The following is a 16,684-nucleotide window of genomic DNA, read 5'->3' on the forward strand; positions in this document are numbered from 1 at the left end:
GGAGATTTTTGACATAAGCATTACAATGCTGTGCCTATATTGAAACAAGATATTAGAAATCAACATTTGAATAGCACAAGGTTAATTTTTTTAAATGCACAAAGCATGCCTACAACTACTGCTTAAAAATATAGTATCGATAAAATGATTCCTACTGATATTTCCTGTACACATAAGTTGCTCTTATCCTGTCAACAGCAAAGAGGTTTCCTCTGGCAGCAAATGGGAGCAGAAGCACAGACCCACAGCCAGACATTACATGCAGAAAGAATCTAAATAGGAGGTATCCATCAAATCTCTCCCTTCCAGCTTAGGGAATCCCATCAAAGAAAAGGCAGAATGATGATAAGAACCAGAGGGGATATAGAAAACTGAAAGAACAAGGCTATCTGAATCAACTAAGAAAGGTGCTTGAGAGCTCCCAGAGACTGGAGGATTGAGCACAGGAATAGCATGGGATTCTACCATGTCATATATATATATATATATATATATATATATATATATATATATATATATATATATATATATATGACTCCTGTGCCAGCCCTTGGGAGTTTTTTCCCTCCTGTCCTATTGCTGTGTACAAATTTGATATAATAGTTTTCCTTCCAGGTTATTATATTTTATCTTGACATATTTCATTGCATCTATTTGAAGCCTATTCTTTGCAAGTAAGAGACGAAAAGTGAGTGGAGTAACTAGAAGTAGAGCACAGTAGAATCCTATATAGTGCATGAGAAAGTAATCTGTTTTCAATAAAAAGAAGAAAAGAGAAAATGTCCATAATAACAAAAGAGAGTTGAAAATGTTTGTGAAGATTAAAATGTCTTCCGCTGCTAATGTCTTGAAACATATGAGAAACCACATCTTAGTCCATTTGTAGAAATATGATAAAAATAAACATAATGGCAAAATACATTTTGACTCATACAAATATAGTCATAATACTATATTTTTCATAAAATACTTTACAAGGAGGGGCTGTTCTGATGCTTAAGTAAATTTTAGTCTAATATCCTTACTGGCTTGAGAATTACTAGCTTGTACTTATTCTTCATTCTCTCAGGCTGTGTTATAAACTGAACCCTAACCTACGATATGATTGTGTTGAAGAATGGATCCAGGAAAGTAATCAATGGGAATATGAAAAGACAGACAAAATTCAAAATACAAGAATGTAAAATGATTGCTTGCGTTTAATTATATAAAATATATTTGTAAAGAAAATCAGAGCTTGATCATTTCAGAACACTTCTGTTCATTCAACAAATATATAAAGTAAGTGCTATGTGGCAGGCATGCAGAGAAGACTAAACAACTAGAGTTGGTTTCAAATTTATAAAAAATTATCACATTTATTCTCACCTTCTTTTGATTTTACTTTAAAAGTTGAAATGCAGCCACGCTTTAAAAACAACCATGCTGAAGGTCTCCTGAGGATGGGCCAGCTGCAGAGGCATCTTTGTCCACAAAGGACTATTAGAACCAAAGCATGCTGAGGCTTTTGTGTCCCTATTATTTTGAGAATGTCCTCAGAGAAATGGAAGAAGACAAGTCATCCAAGGATGATACAGATCTAAATATAAAGCAGTTCTATTATAAAAATGCTCTTTTGGAGACGTGCTAAATATGAAACTGCATATGCTTGAGTTCTAGGATCTATTATATAATTTGTAGCACTGCTCTTATTTTCCCCACAGTGTCATGAACATGCTCCTAACTAACCTTACCTGAAAGTATCTTATTTTTGGGTGATGGGAACCTGTGGCTTGTCAATGACCCAAATTAGTTTTGCATAAAGAAGGATCTGAATAGTCTTAAATGTTGACTCCAAAAGAAGTATAGAGATAACGAGAAAAGGAAGTTGTTGTTTCATCTGGTAAGAATGAAGATTAAAAATTCCCTGACAAACATTGCTTTAAGAAACTTGATTTCTTTGTTTTATTATACATATTTGCTTTATTTACATTTCAAATGTTAACCCCTTTCCATGTTACCCCAACAAAAACCCCTTATCCCATCTCCTCTCTCCCTGATAACCACCCCCCATTTTCCTGATTTGCATTCCCCTATTCTGGGAAATCAAGCTTTCACAAGACCAATGGCCTCTCCTCTCATTGATGTCTGAAATGGTCATCTTCTGCTACATATGTAGCTGGAGCCATGGATCCCTCCATGTGTACTCTTTGGTTGTTGGTTTAGTTCCTGTGTGTTCTGGGGGTACTTGCTGGTACATTTTATTGTTCCTCCTGCAGAGCTGCAAAACTCTTCAGCTCCTTGGGTCCTCTCCCTAGCTGCTCCATTGGGGACCCTATCCTCATTCTATTGGTTGACTTTGAGCCATGGGTGTTTTGATCCACTTTCTAATAAGGATCAAAGTATCCATATTTTGGTCTTCATCTTGAGTGATGTAACACAATTACAAAAAATACACACAGTATGCAATCGCTGATAAATGGATATTAGCCCAAAAGCTAGGAATGCCTAAGATACTACTCACAGACCACATGAAGCTCAAGAAACTTGATTTCTTACTAAAGATTATTAAGCTCTAATAACTTTACTTTCTACATTTAAAAATTTTCAGTCTATACAACAAATTTTTAAATGAGTAATGGTTTTGCACAGAACAAATTTCAAGAGTGGTCCTCTGCAGTATTCACATATTCTCTTATTTCATATGGAGACTTGTTTTAAGATGTTTTGCAAATATGACTCTTACTTGGATGATAAAGCAGTATTCATATGACTACCTAAAAGGATTTGCATTGAAAACATGTAAAAAACATTCAGAATTCAGTATCTGTTTTATATTTTTAGTTAACTTTATATTTTTGAGACTGAAATTATAACATTTCACTTTCCCTTTCCTCCTCCAAGCTCTCCCTTACTCTCTCTCTTCCTTGCCTTCTTTCAAATTTATGACTTCCTTTTTCATTAATTTTTACATGTACATATGTATATATGCATATGTTCCTATATATATCTAGATAGATAAATAGATAGATAGATAGATAGATAGATAGATAGATAGATAGGTAGGTAGGTAGGTAGGTAGATAGATAGATAGATAGATAGATAGATAGATAGATAGATAGATAGATAGATAGATGGATGGATGGACGGATGGACGGACAGACGGACGGACGGAAGGATGGATGGATGGATGGATGGATGGATGGAAGGAAGGATGGATGGATGGATGGATGGATGGATGGATGGATGGATGGATGGATAGATAGGCAGATAGATAGATAGCTGGATAGATCTGTGTGTGTGTATGTGTATAATGTGTTTATGTGTTTGTGTATTAAATTTTCAGAGCAGACCATTTCAATATTTCTTAGTTCTTTGTGTAGGGTGAGGTAGATTCAGGAGTTGTTTTACAGATATAACCATTGGGACTGAGCTCTACAATTCTACATCTTGAATGGTTGTAGTTTTCTCTAAAGATCTCTGTCTGATGCAAATAGAAGTTCCCTTGATGAGAGGTGAGGATCAAATTTATTTTGACTACCTGCTTTTATATGATTATAATTATTTTTGTTTAGAATCATTACTTTTCTTTTCTTCCTACCCTTCGGATTAAAGAGTGAAACTGTAAAACAATTCATGTTTCAAGAGAGAACAGCAAGAACATGGACATGGAAAATGATGAGCTTTCTGTGGCTTCTGAGTTCCTATCATTACCAAGTTTCTTCTTCTCACACATCATCTTTCTCCTCCAGCATTTTACTTCAGGGAATGTGGAAATATGAAGTCAAACATTTCAGATATATTCAAACCACTTTTTAGTAATAAATATATCTCTGTAAACCATGTCTCTCTGTGTTTTGTGACAACAGATATAAATAAGAAATAAGTCAAGACACTTTAGATAATATTTTACATAAAGTAATATGAGAACTTCAGTTGTAGTCATGGACTGCAGTTTTGCAGTAAAATCTGAATTAAAACAAGAAGCCAGGCAGTGATGGCACACACCCTTATTCTCAGCACTTGGGAGGCAGAGGCAGAGGCAGGCAGATTTCTGAGTTCGAGGCCAGCCTGATCTACAAAGTGCGTTCTAGGACAGCCAGGGCTACATAGAGAAATCCTGTCTTGAAAAAGCCAAAAAACAAACAAACAAACAAAACAAAACAAAAAACAAAAAAAGTCAACCAGAGTGGGGAGCATAACATTAAATATATGTATCATTTCCTGGATGGAAATAAACCTATATATATATATATATATAGTATGCGGATTTAAGAAATAGTATTAAATCCTTTTGTAAACAATAGCAAAAATAAATGACATATCTTCTTTTTCTAAATTAATACTTAGTTTGACAGCTTTAGCATCATATTTTAGATAATAAAAAAATTACCGCTAGGTAAGTTGTTAATTGTTTATTGCAAAATTTAGGTATTAAAGAAAAATCAGTAGGAGGGGACAAGTACGGAAAATACTCTACAGGAAATATTTTCTTTTTAGTGAAATGCTATGTTAAATCTAGTCATCTAGTCTTCCACTCAGTTAAGCTAGAAAAATAAATTTTCTGTAATTAGATGGATAGAAATTGTTTAAAGAAATCAGTTGGGCTCCCTTCTTTACAGGAAAAGTATACCATGAATGATTGGTAGTCATTGAAAAGGTAGCTGACCCAGAGTGCTGCCTGACATAACTGGCTTGTGAATGTCATGAGGTACTTTTATGAGGATGAAGGATGAGATCATACTTAAAGACTGGCAAGCTGTTGTATAGGTAAAGTGAGAAACTGAAAGTTTGCAATGTGAACAAGAAATGCTGGTAAAACAGCAAGGCCCTTAAAAAATGCATCTTATGCGTTTAGCTTATGGAGGCACTGCATATTGATCTGCATATATAGCAGTAACTTTTAGGAAATCCAATGTGCAAAGTGTGGTTTCTGCCACAGATCTTGTTGAAAAGAATGAATGAACATTGTAAATCATAAAGTTTAAATCCTCTAGAGTCTAATATTGTCAAAATTGACTTTAAATTATGATAAACCATCACTGTTGGTTCATTTTGTTCCTTTTATTGAACATTTAATATGATCCTTAAATTTCTAGTCCTACTGATAACTCGCTCTCAGAATTGATCCTGCTCTTCAGATCTTAAATGCTAAGCCAATGATTGTCCATATGATGTGTAACAGACAGTGAAAAACCTAAGGGCCATTACCAAGTCTAACACATGCTATAGTCCACATTTTAGAAAGAGGAACTAGAAAATGGAGAGCATTATTTTATCTGATGACCCAGAAGCATGGTGTAAAATGTTGAAGGTATACTTTGGGAATGAGATAAAAAAAAAATGATTCCTCACAACTTCCATGAATTTTCACTTGTCACACAGACCAAGAACAATATTGAGATGTCTGATGACAGAAATAGTAATTGAGATACACATACTCATTAAGGCATTAGAGGACTGTCATTTTCATTTGAAATATAATATGTAACAGATGGGTAAAATAAAGTTGTGATGTGTGTTTGATAAAGTGAAAATTAAAATAAGGTTATAAACTAGATTACACATCTGTATTAACATAAGGCTTTCAGGAGAACATTTTCAGAGTATATGGGTAATAATACATAATAGAAGAAGGAAGAAAAGACAAACTTGCAGGCACTCTTGTTCCCCTTGCTCAGAAGTTCCAGGATGTTCTTTGTATTCACTGGTTTTGTTTGCTTGTGTGCTTCTTTTCTTTTCTTTTCTTTTCTTTTCTTTTCTTTTCTCACCACCTTGAAAATATTAATCTTTTAGCTTTTGTGTTTATGGTTTGAAGTGAGGTCCAATAAGGCAATAGATTATTGCCAAAGGAATAAAGCTTCAATTGACGTGAACTCTTCCCTCCTTTTCTCTTCATGCCTTACGAGGAAATACTTACAACTACCTGCTCTTGCTCCCTATTGTTAACTAGAATCTTCCCAGATATGGAGTCCTCCTCTCTTTCCATGGGTTTCTGCAGCTCAGATTGGTATCTAACTAGCTGTATTCATGGACCCTTTACAACAAACTATATCTGGCAGTGTACTGGACAAGGCTGTAAGGGAGATCAATTAGCAGAGAAAGCTTCATGACATGTCTGGGTGAAGTCGTAGTATAGTCATCTCTCCTATGGCCTGGCAACACCCTACCATGATTGTTACTTGGTAGGGACAGGTCTGTAGTCAAACATAATGAAAATAACAGGAAGAACAGGGTAACATGAGCAGGCAAGCAGTTCCAAGTTTTCCTTCTCTCTCTGCCTTCTCCTTACAAACAAGGATATAAGCCCCCAGCTACTACTTCAGAATTAAACCTTGCCTGCCTTCAGCTGCTATGCTCTCCCACATGATGGATGATGGTTATGCGCCCTCTAAAACTGGAAGCTCTGTGGGGAAAATATGCTAATTAAGGTCAAAGTCTACCATTGACCCCATAACCTTTCCGGGATCCACATGTAATGAAGGACTCCCATCATTGCCAGGACTTCTCCTCTGACCTTGTCTGGGGATTTCTAAGGTCCTATACCTCTACCTGAGCAATGTAACATAACAAAAGTTAGATTAGAGGAAAAAATTCCTTTCTCCTGCTCCTGATAAGAACCTGTTCACCCAAGTATCTGAGAATCATGAAATGCTTCTCCATGCTAACAAGGCATTTCAGGTATCCTAAGCTCACAGTCAATAACTTTACCCATCCTGAATGTTCCTACTGTCATTTCCACCAATCTTTCTAAGTATAGAATCACCCTAAGGAAAGTTGATATCCTGATATCTGGTTCCATTGTTGTCATACCCCATACGTAGTAACATGACTTCAGAACTCCATCCACACTTGACATTTCTGCTTCTACTGCCCTCAGAACCACAAGAGCAGAGAGACCCACAAAACCAAAATAAACTCATTATTTTATCAGTTTCATTGGTCTTGGTGTCTTCAACTTTATCAAAAAGTAAATAAAACCTGAAGCCTTCGTCTAAGCTGTATTATGGTTTACAAAAAAAGAAGAAAAAGCTACTTGCAGATTGATAAACATGACAAACATATTCTCCATTCATTGTTCACACTTGTAGATAATAAAAATATGTGTACTGAATCATTGTCTATGTTAAAAATAATCAATAAAGATTTACTAGAAATTGGCACAAAGGAAAGAACATTTAGGGTTAGTTTAAAGGGTCCATTCTATGTCTGTTGATGATGGTGGTTATTTGACTTTATATTACTAATTATCACATAGTTACACCCTCAACATTAGAAGTCTGGTTTTCTGTAATTTAGAGAATGATTAAATTAATCATGAAATAGCCTCTTGTTTTACAATTTAACTTAATAAAAAATGCCACTATTGACGTTTGTTCCTTCAAATGTGACCATGTTTGTTTTCTTACCTTTCCTAGTTTCAGCCTCAGATGGTCTGCTTTGTTTTTCTGTCACATCATCTCCTGACACTTTTGTTCTCTCTCTTTTCTTTTCTTAGTACCTGTGCTGGCTGCTTATAGCCTATCTCTTTGGTCCTGTCTGGCCTATGTGTCATGATTACTACCCACATGATCACATTTGATCTTCCACTTAATTATTGTTGCTCTTTCAAATCAACCCTGAGAAATGAGACATAATTTTGAAATTCCCATCCCCCCACCCACTTTCACACAAATGACCTGTTGAGGATCCTAACCTCAAATAGTGGTGGGGAGAAATTTGAGTAACAGACTTCTTTTAGAAAAGAGATGCAATGGGAATATTTAAACTATCATGAGGTCCTAAATGTCCATCCAAAGTGACTAAACCTCTCACTATAAACTCTTAACATCATTCTGGATGTTTTATTTCTTAGCCTCCTATGAAACATTTAAATGAAAACCATTCAGACTTAATCTGCTATTATTTCACTGCCCCATAACATTGTTCAATATTAACGTTACTCACATTAACTCAGAGGCATTCTATGTACTAGAATTGAAGGTACACTACTCAAGGGCTTGAGGTACCACAGTAGATATTGGAGTTTTCTTAATAAAGCAAGAAAACACACTGTGTTTCCATGACTTTAACTTTGAGATATAGGCTTGGAACACAGTGTTGTAATCTCAGTTCAGTCCTCAGTAAAATCCCGTAAGAAATGTTCTCTACTAAGTACAGTCAGGCATTCTCTGGAGACAATCCAGTTAGAAAGAAAGAACTGTTATAGAAAAACAGCCATGACAAGACAGAATTTGATTTTTCTTAGGTATCAGATGAAGCACAGTACAGACAGACATTAATAAATCTAGTTGGGAATTGAGAACAGTGATCAGATATGATCAATGTAAATATTTTATCTGTAGACTGCATTTTTCTTCCAAAGCATATTATCACCATTATCCCTTTATTACTACCTCAGTCTCATGGAATTTGCTTGACAGTACCTTTAAATATGTGACTTGGTAACCACAGATAAGGAATTTATCAAGGATTTACTATGCTGTGGCAAGAAATTTTCTAGTATATCTAAAAGTGAGTATATTGTTACTTCATATAAATTACTCAGTGGTTACATAATAGATAATTATAATGTAAATTACTGTAATTGTGTTTTACATTTTAATATAAATTGAAAAGGTAAAATAGTGCCATTGCAAACACAAAAGAATGTATGTTTCCTTCAATAAAGTGGCCTTGAGTATCTCAGAAAACATTAAAAAATAACTTTTTCAGTATTATTTCTTTACTGCTTAAAATTTTTGCTTTACAATAATAAGTATTATATTTTTTTGTTAATTTAAAATTAATGTAAAAGTCACATATTGCTCAGGTGTGGTGATGCATACCTTGAACCTGAGGTCTTGGAAGGCAAAGACTGGCATAGCTTTGTGATATCAAGACTGCAATGTTCAAATAGTTCAAGTTGCAGGCCATCCAAAAGACTCTGAGAACCTTTATTAAATACATCATAGAATCGAGTTTTATAGAAAAATTTTAAACTTCAATAATATTTAGTATTTTTCTCTTAAAATACATATTTATTAGAAAGTTTAATAAATGTACGTCAATATTGATGTTTTAGAAAAACAAAATGTAATTTTTGATAAGTAAAGGCAGAGCATTAAATCATACCAAACTATGTTTGTCACATTCTATGCTAAAATTATTCTTTGGTGTCCCACAAGTATTTAAATTTGCTTTCATGCTATGTAAACATTATAGAGTAAGTAAGGAATATGAGAGATGGAGTTACTAATTTTTTATTAAAAAGAGTTTGCCCAATGTAACAAAAGCATTAATAGAGCTTTGACTGATTGACATTTTACTGACTTTCCAAAGCAGTCTTCCATTGTCTGCCTTGTTGGTCATGAATGGATTATAATGTAATATAATTTAATGTTTAAAATTTATGCACATAGACATACTAGAGTACATACATCAAACATCTATATGGTCATTTTACTTATGTAGATAGTTTCTGTCTGTTTTTGCAAACTTATGTAAGAGTTAATCCTTTCAGCCCAATAACCCAAATAAGAATTCCTTTTTATTTTATTTTATTTTATTTTATTTTATTTTTTTATTTTTTCGAGACAGGGTTTCTCTGTATAGCCCTGGCTGTCCTGGAACTCACTCTGTAGAGCAGGCTGGCCTCGAACTCAGAAATCTGCCTGCCTCTGCCTCCCAGAGTGCTGGGATTACAGGCGTGCGCCACCACCACCCGGCTCCTTTTTATTTTATAGCACATAAATACACAAAATCATATTAACAAGCACATAACACATGTTTGTTCAGTTTGGTACATGGTCCCAATTTTTATTACAATAAAATTATTAATACACGTCAGTTCCTAAGGGATCAGGGAACTTTACCACACACACACACAAAGTCAGATTAAATTCATGAAGTACACTGCATCTCTTGGGGGTCACAGATAGTCATAAATCCTGCTTGTCTTCTTTAATAGTCAATATCTTGGTTCCTGTTATGTGTCCCCTATTTAATCTTAGAACTAAAAGAGATGAAACACATCTGAATACTCAACTGCAATGCAATTCAATTTGCTATATATATTTAGTCATTAAACTGAAAATATACCTTCCACTTATATAAAACACATTCACTTGCATCAGCTACATGCTTTTACTTTGTCATCAAACCAAATTCTAAGGATATTTAGCCAAATATTTAATAGTAAATTTCAAATTTAAGATGCTTTTTAATAAAAATGGCATGTTATAAATTGCTATTGTCTGTTTTGAGTTACAGTGAAAAAATCTGCATTTTGAAGCTTCATTCTTATAGAATTTTGGCATTCATAAACATGGGCATTAAAAAAGTTTCTAAACAGTATATGTGTGTTTATATAGTGTATTCTTTTTTTAATATTTTTATTTTCTATATTCTTTGTTTACATTCTAAATGATTTCCCCTTTCCCGGATCTCCCCTCCCCATATGTCCCATAAACCTTCTTCTCTCCATCCATTCTCCAATCACCTCCCTCCTTTTTCTCTGTACTTATATTCCCCTCCAATGCTAGATCAATCCTTTCCAGGATCGGGACCCTCTCCATACTTCTTCATGGGAGTCATTTGTTATGCAATTTGTGCCTTGGGTATTCAGGGCTTCTGGGCTAATTAATATCCACTTATCAGAGATTACATTCCATGTATATTGTTTTGTGATTGGGTTACCGCACTTAGGATGATATTTTCCAGATCAAACCATTTGCCTAAAAATTTTTTGAGTTCATTGTTTTTAATTGCTGAGTAGTATTCCATTGTGTAAATATACCACATTTTCTGTATCCATTCCTCCTTTGAGGGGCATCTGGGTTCTTTCCAGCTTCTGGCTATTATAAATAAGGCTGCTATGAACATAATGGAGCATGTTTCTTCATTGCATGCTGGGGAATCCTTTGGGTATATGCCCAGGAGGGGTATAGCAGGGTCCTCTGGATGTCTCATGTCCAGTTTTCTGAGGAACCTCCAGACTGATTTTCAAAGTGGTTGTACCATCTTACAGCCCAACCAGCAGTGGAAGAGTGTTCCTCTTTCTCCACATCCTTGCCAACACCTGCTGTCTCCTGAGTTTTTGACCTTAGCCATTCTGACTGGTGTAAGGTGAAATCTCAGGGTTGTTTTGATCTGCATTTCCCTAATGACTAATGATGTCGAGCACTTCTTAAGGTGCCTCTTTGCCATCCGAATTTCTTCAGTTGAAAATTCTTTGTTTAGATCTGTACCCCATTTTTAATAGGGTTATTTGGTTCCCTGGGGACTAACTTCTTGAGTTCTTTGTATATATTGGATATTAGCCCTCTGTCAGATGTGGCGTTGGTGAATATCCTTTCCCAATTTGATGGTTGCCATTTTGTCCTTTTAACAGTGTCCTTTGCCTTACAGAAACTTTGTAATTTTATGAGGTCTTATTTGTCAATTCTTGATCTTAGAGCATAAGCTATTGGTGATCTGTTCAGGAACTTTTCCCCTGTGCCCATGTCCTCAAGGGTCTTCCCCAGTTTCTTTTCTATTAGTTTCAGTGTGTCTGGTTTTACATGGAGGTCCTTGTTCCACTTGGAGTGAAGTTTAGTACATGAAGATAGGAATGGATCAATTCTCATTCTTCTGCATGCTTACCTCCAATTGATATAGCACCATTTGTTGAAAAGGCTATCTTTTTTCCACTGGATGTTTTTGGCTCCTTTGTCGAAGATCAAGTGACCATAGGTGTGTAGATTCATTTTTGGATCTTCAAATCTATTCCATTGGTCCACTTGTTTGTCACTGTGCCAATAGTATGCAGTTTTTAACACTATTGCTCTGTAGTATTGCTTGAAGTCAGGGATACTGATTCCCTCAGAATTTATTTTGTTGTTGAGAATAGATTTAGCTATGCTGTGTTTCTTGTTATTCCAGATGAATTTGAGAATTGAGTTTTCTAACTCTGTGAAGAACTGAGCTGGGATTTTGATGGGGATTGCATTGAATCTGTAGATCGCTTTTGGCAAGATGGCCATTTTAACTATATTAATCCTGCCAATACAAGAGCATGGCAGATTTTTCCATTTTCTGAGGTCTTCTTCGATTGCCTTCTTCAGAGACCTGAAGTTCTTGTCATATAGATCTTTCACTTGTTTAGTTAGAGTCACACCAAGATACTTTATATTGTTTGTGGATATTTTGAAAGGTGTCATTTCCCTAACTTCTTTCTCATCCTGCTTATCCTTTGAGTATAGGAAGGCAACTGATTTGCTTGAGTTGGTTTTATAACCAGCCACTTTGCTGAAGTTGTTTATCAGCTGTAGGAGTTCTCTGGTGGAGGTTTTCAGGTCACTTAAGTAGACTATCATGTCATCTGCAAATAGTGATAATTTGACTTCTTCCTTTCCAATTTGTATCCCCTTGACCTCCGTATGTTGTCTTATTATTCTAGCTAGAACTTCAAGTACTATATTGAAAAGATATGGAGAGAGAGGACAGCCTTGTCTAGTCCCTGATTTTAGTGGGTTTGCTTCAAGTTTCTCTCCATTTAGTTTGATGTTGGCTACCAGTTTGCTGTATATTGCTTTAATGATGTTAAGGTATGGGCCTTGAATTCCTGTTCTTTCCAATATTTTTAGCATGAAAGGATGCTGGATTTTGTCAAATGCTTTTTCTGCATCTAATGAGATGATCATATGGTTTTTTTCTTTGAGTTTGTTTATGTACTGGATAGCATTGATGGATTTCCTTATATTGAACCATCCCACCATCCCTGGGATGAAGCCTACTTGATCATGGTGGATGATCGTTTTGATGTGTTCTTGGATTCGGTTGGCAAGAATTTTATTAAGTATTTTTGCAACAATATTCATAAGAGAAATTGGCCTGAAGTTCTCTTTCTTTGTTGGATCTTTGTGTGGTTTTGGTATCAGCATAATTGTGGCTTCATAGAATGAGTTGGGTAAAGTTCCTTCTGTTTCTATTTTGAGGAATAGTTTGAAGATTATTGGTGTTAGGTCCTCTATGAAGGTCTGATAGAACTCAGCACTGAAGCCATTTGGTCCCTTGCTTTTTTTGGTTGGGAGACTTTCTATGACCCTTTTTATTTCTTCAGGCGTTATGGGACTGTTTAGTTGATTTATTTGATCATGATTTATTTGATCCTTAAGTTTTGGTGTTGAATATCTGTCTAGGAAACTGTCCATTTCCTCCAGATTCTCCAGTTGTGTTGAGTATAGGTTTTTGTAGTAGGATCTAATAATTTTTTGAATTTCCTCAGTTTCTGTTTTTATATCACCCTTTTCTTTTTTTTTCGTTTTTTTTATTCGATATAATTTATTTACATTTCAAATGATTTCCCCTTTTCTAGCCCCCGACTCCCCAAAAGTCCTGTAAGTCCCCTTCTCTTCCCCTGTCCTCCAACCCACCCCTTCCCACTTCCCCGTTCTGGTTTTGCCAAATACCGTTTCACTGAGTCTTTCCAGAACCAGGGGCCACTCCTCCTTTCTTCTTGTATCTCATTTGATGTGTGGATTATGTTTTGGGTATTCCAGTTTTCTAGGTTAATAACCACTTATTAGTGAGTGCATACCATGATTCACCTTTTGAGTCTGGGTTACCTCACTTACTATGATGTTCTCTAGCTCCATCCATTTGCCTAAGAATTTCATGAATTCATTATTTCTAATGGCTGAATAGTACTCCATTGTGTAGATATACCACATTTTTTGCATCCACTCTTCTGTTGAGGGATACCTGGGTTCTTTCCAGCATCTCGCAATTATAAATAGGGCTGCTATGAACATAGTAGAGCATGTATCCTTATTACATGGTAGGGAATCCTCTGTGTATATGCCCAGGAGTGGTATAGCAGGATCTTCTGGAAGTGAGGTGCCCAGTTTTTGGAGGAACCGCCAGACTGATTTCCAGAGTGGTTGTACCAATTTGCAACCCCACCAGCAGTGGAGGAGTGTTCCTCTTTCTCCACACCCTCTCCAACACCTGCTGTCTCCTGAATTTTTAATCTTAGCCATTCTGACTGGTATAAGATGAAATCTTAGGGCTGTTTTGATTTGCATTTCCCTAATGATTAATGAAGTTGAGCATTTTTTAAGATGCTTCTCCGCCATCTGAATTTCTTCAGGTGAGAATTCCTTGTTTAACTCTGTACCCCATTTTTTAATAGGGTTGTTCGGTTTTCTGGAGTCTAACTTCTTGAGTTCTTTATATATATTGGATATTAGCCCTCTATCTGATGTAGGATTTGTGAAGATTTTTTCCCAATTTGTTGGTTGCCGATCTATCCTCTTGATGGTGTCCTTTGCCTTACAGAAACTTTGTAATTTTATGAGGTCCCATTTGTCAATTCTTGCTCTTAAAGCATACGCTATTGGTGTTCTGTCCAGAAACTTTCTCCCTGTACCGATGTCCTCAAGGGTCTTCCCAGGTTTCTTTTCTATTAGCTTCAGAGTGTCTGGCTTTATGTGGAGGTCCTTGATCCATTTGGATTTGAGCTTAGTACAAGGAGACAAGGATGGATCAATTCACATTCTTCTGCATGCTGACCTCCAGTTGAACCAGCACCATTTGTTGAAAAGGCTATCTTTTTTCCATTGGATGTTTTCAGCCTCTTTGTCAAGGATCAAGTGGCCATAGGTGTGTGGGTTCATTTCTGGATCTTCAATCCTGTTCCATTGATCCTCCTGCCTGTCACTGTACAAATACCATGCAGTTTTTAACACTATTGCTCTGTAGTATTGCTTGAGGTCAGGGATACTGATTCCCCCAGATTTTCTTTTGTTGCTGAGAATAGTTTTAGCTATCCTGGGTTTTTTGTTGTTCCAGATGAATTTGATAATTGCTCTTTCTAACTCTGTGAAGAATTGAGTTGGGATTTTGATGGGTATTGCATTGAATCTGTACATTGCTTTTGGCAAAATGGCCATTTTAACTATATTGATTCTACCGATCCATGAGCATGGGAGGTTTTCCCATTTTTTGAGGTCTTCTTCCATTTCCTTCTTCAGAGTCTTGAAGTTCTTGTCATACAGATCTTTCACATGTTTGGTAAGAGTCACCCCAAGATACTTTATACTGTTTGTGGCTATTGTGAAGGGGGTCATTTCCCTAATTTCTTTCTCAGCCTGCTTATCCTTTGAGTATAGGAAGGCCACTGATTTGCTTGAGTTGATTTTTTAACCTGCCACTTTGCTGAAGTTGTTTATCAGCTGTAGGAGCTCTCTAGTGGAGTTTTTTGGGTCACTTAGGTAGACTATCATGTCGTCTGCAAATAATGATAGTTTGACTTCTTTCTTTCCAATTTGTATCCCTTTGACCTCCTTATGTTGTCGAATTGCCCGAGCTAGTACCTCAAGTACAATATTGAAAAGATAAGGAGAAAGGGGGCAGCCTTGTCTGGTCCCTGTATATCTCCCTTTTCATTTCTAAGTTTGTTAATCTGGATACTGTCTCTGTGTCCTTTGGTTAGTCTAGCTAAGGGTTTATCTATCTTGTTGATTTTCTCAAAGGACTAGCTCCTGGTTTTGTTGATTCTTTGTATGGTTCTCTTTATTTCTACTAGATTGATTTCGGTCCTGAGTTTGATGATTTCCAGCCTTCTACTCCTCCTGGGTGAAATAGCTTCTTTTTGGTCCAGGGCTTTCAGGTGTGTCATTAAGCTGTTAGTATATGCTCTCTCCATTTTCTTTTTGGAGGCACTCAGGGCTATGAGTTTTTCTCTTAGTACTGCTTTCATTGTGTCCCATAGATTTGGGTATGTTGTGTCTTCACTTTCATTATGTTCTAAAAAGTCTTTAATTTCTTTCTTTATTTCTTCCTTGACCAAGGTATCATTGAGTAGAATATTGTTCAGTTTCCACGTGTATGTGGGTTTTCTGTTGTTTTTGTTGCTATTGAAGACCACTTTTACCCCATAGTGATCTGATAGGAGGCATGGGATTAGTTCGATCTTATTATATTTGTTGAGGTCTGTCTTGTGAACAATTATATGGTTGATTTTGGAGAAGGCACCATGAGGTGCTGAGAAAAAGGTATATTCTTTTGCTTTAGGATAGAATGTTTTATATATATCTGTTAAATCCAATTGGTCCAAAGCTTCAATTAGTTTTATTGTGTCCCTGTTCTGTTTCTGTTTTCCTGATCGTTCCATTGAGGAAAGTGCAGTGTTGAAGTCAACCACAATTACTGTGTTAGGTGCAATGTGTGCTTTGAGCTTTAATAAAGTTTCTTTTATGAATGAGGGTACCTTTGCATTTGGAGCATAGATGTTCAGGATTGAGAGTTCTTCTTGTTGTATTTTTCTTTGACCAGCAAGAAGTGTCCCTTAGAGCCTCTTTTGATGACTTTGGGTTGAAAGTCAATTTTATCTGATATTAAAATGCCTACTCCAGCTTGTTTCCTGAGACCATTTGCTTGTAAACTTGTCTTCCAGCCTTTTACTCTAAGGTAGTATTTGTCTTTGACTCTGAGGTGTGTTTCCTGTAAGCAGCAAAATGTAGGGTCCTGTTTATATATCCAGTCGGTTAGTCTATGTCTTTTTATTGGGGCATTGAGTCCACTGATGTGAAGAGATATTAAGGAATAGTGATTGTTACTTCAGTCATTTTTGATGTTATTTTTTAAATTTGATTGGTTAACTTCTTTTAAGTTTGATGAAAGGTTACTATCTTGCCTTTTCCAGGTTTCCCTCCTCGTATTGGTGTTTTCCTCCTATTATCCT

Source organism: Apodemus sylvaticus, chromosome 4 (genome assembly GCF_947179515.1).
Source record: "Apodemus sylvaticus chromosome 4, mApoSyl1.1, whole genome shotgun sequence".
NCBI lineage: Eukaryota > Metazoa > Chordata > Mammalia > Rodentia > Muridae > Apodemus > Apodemus sylvaticus.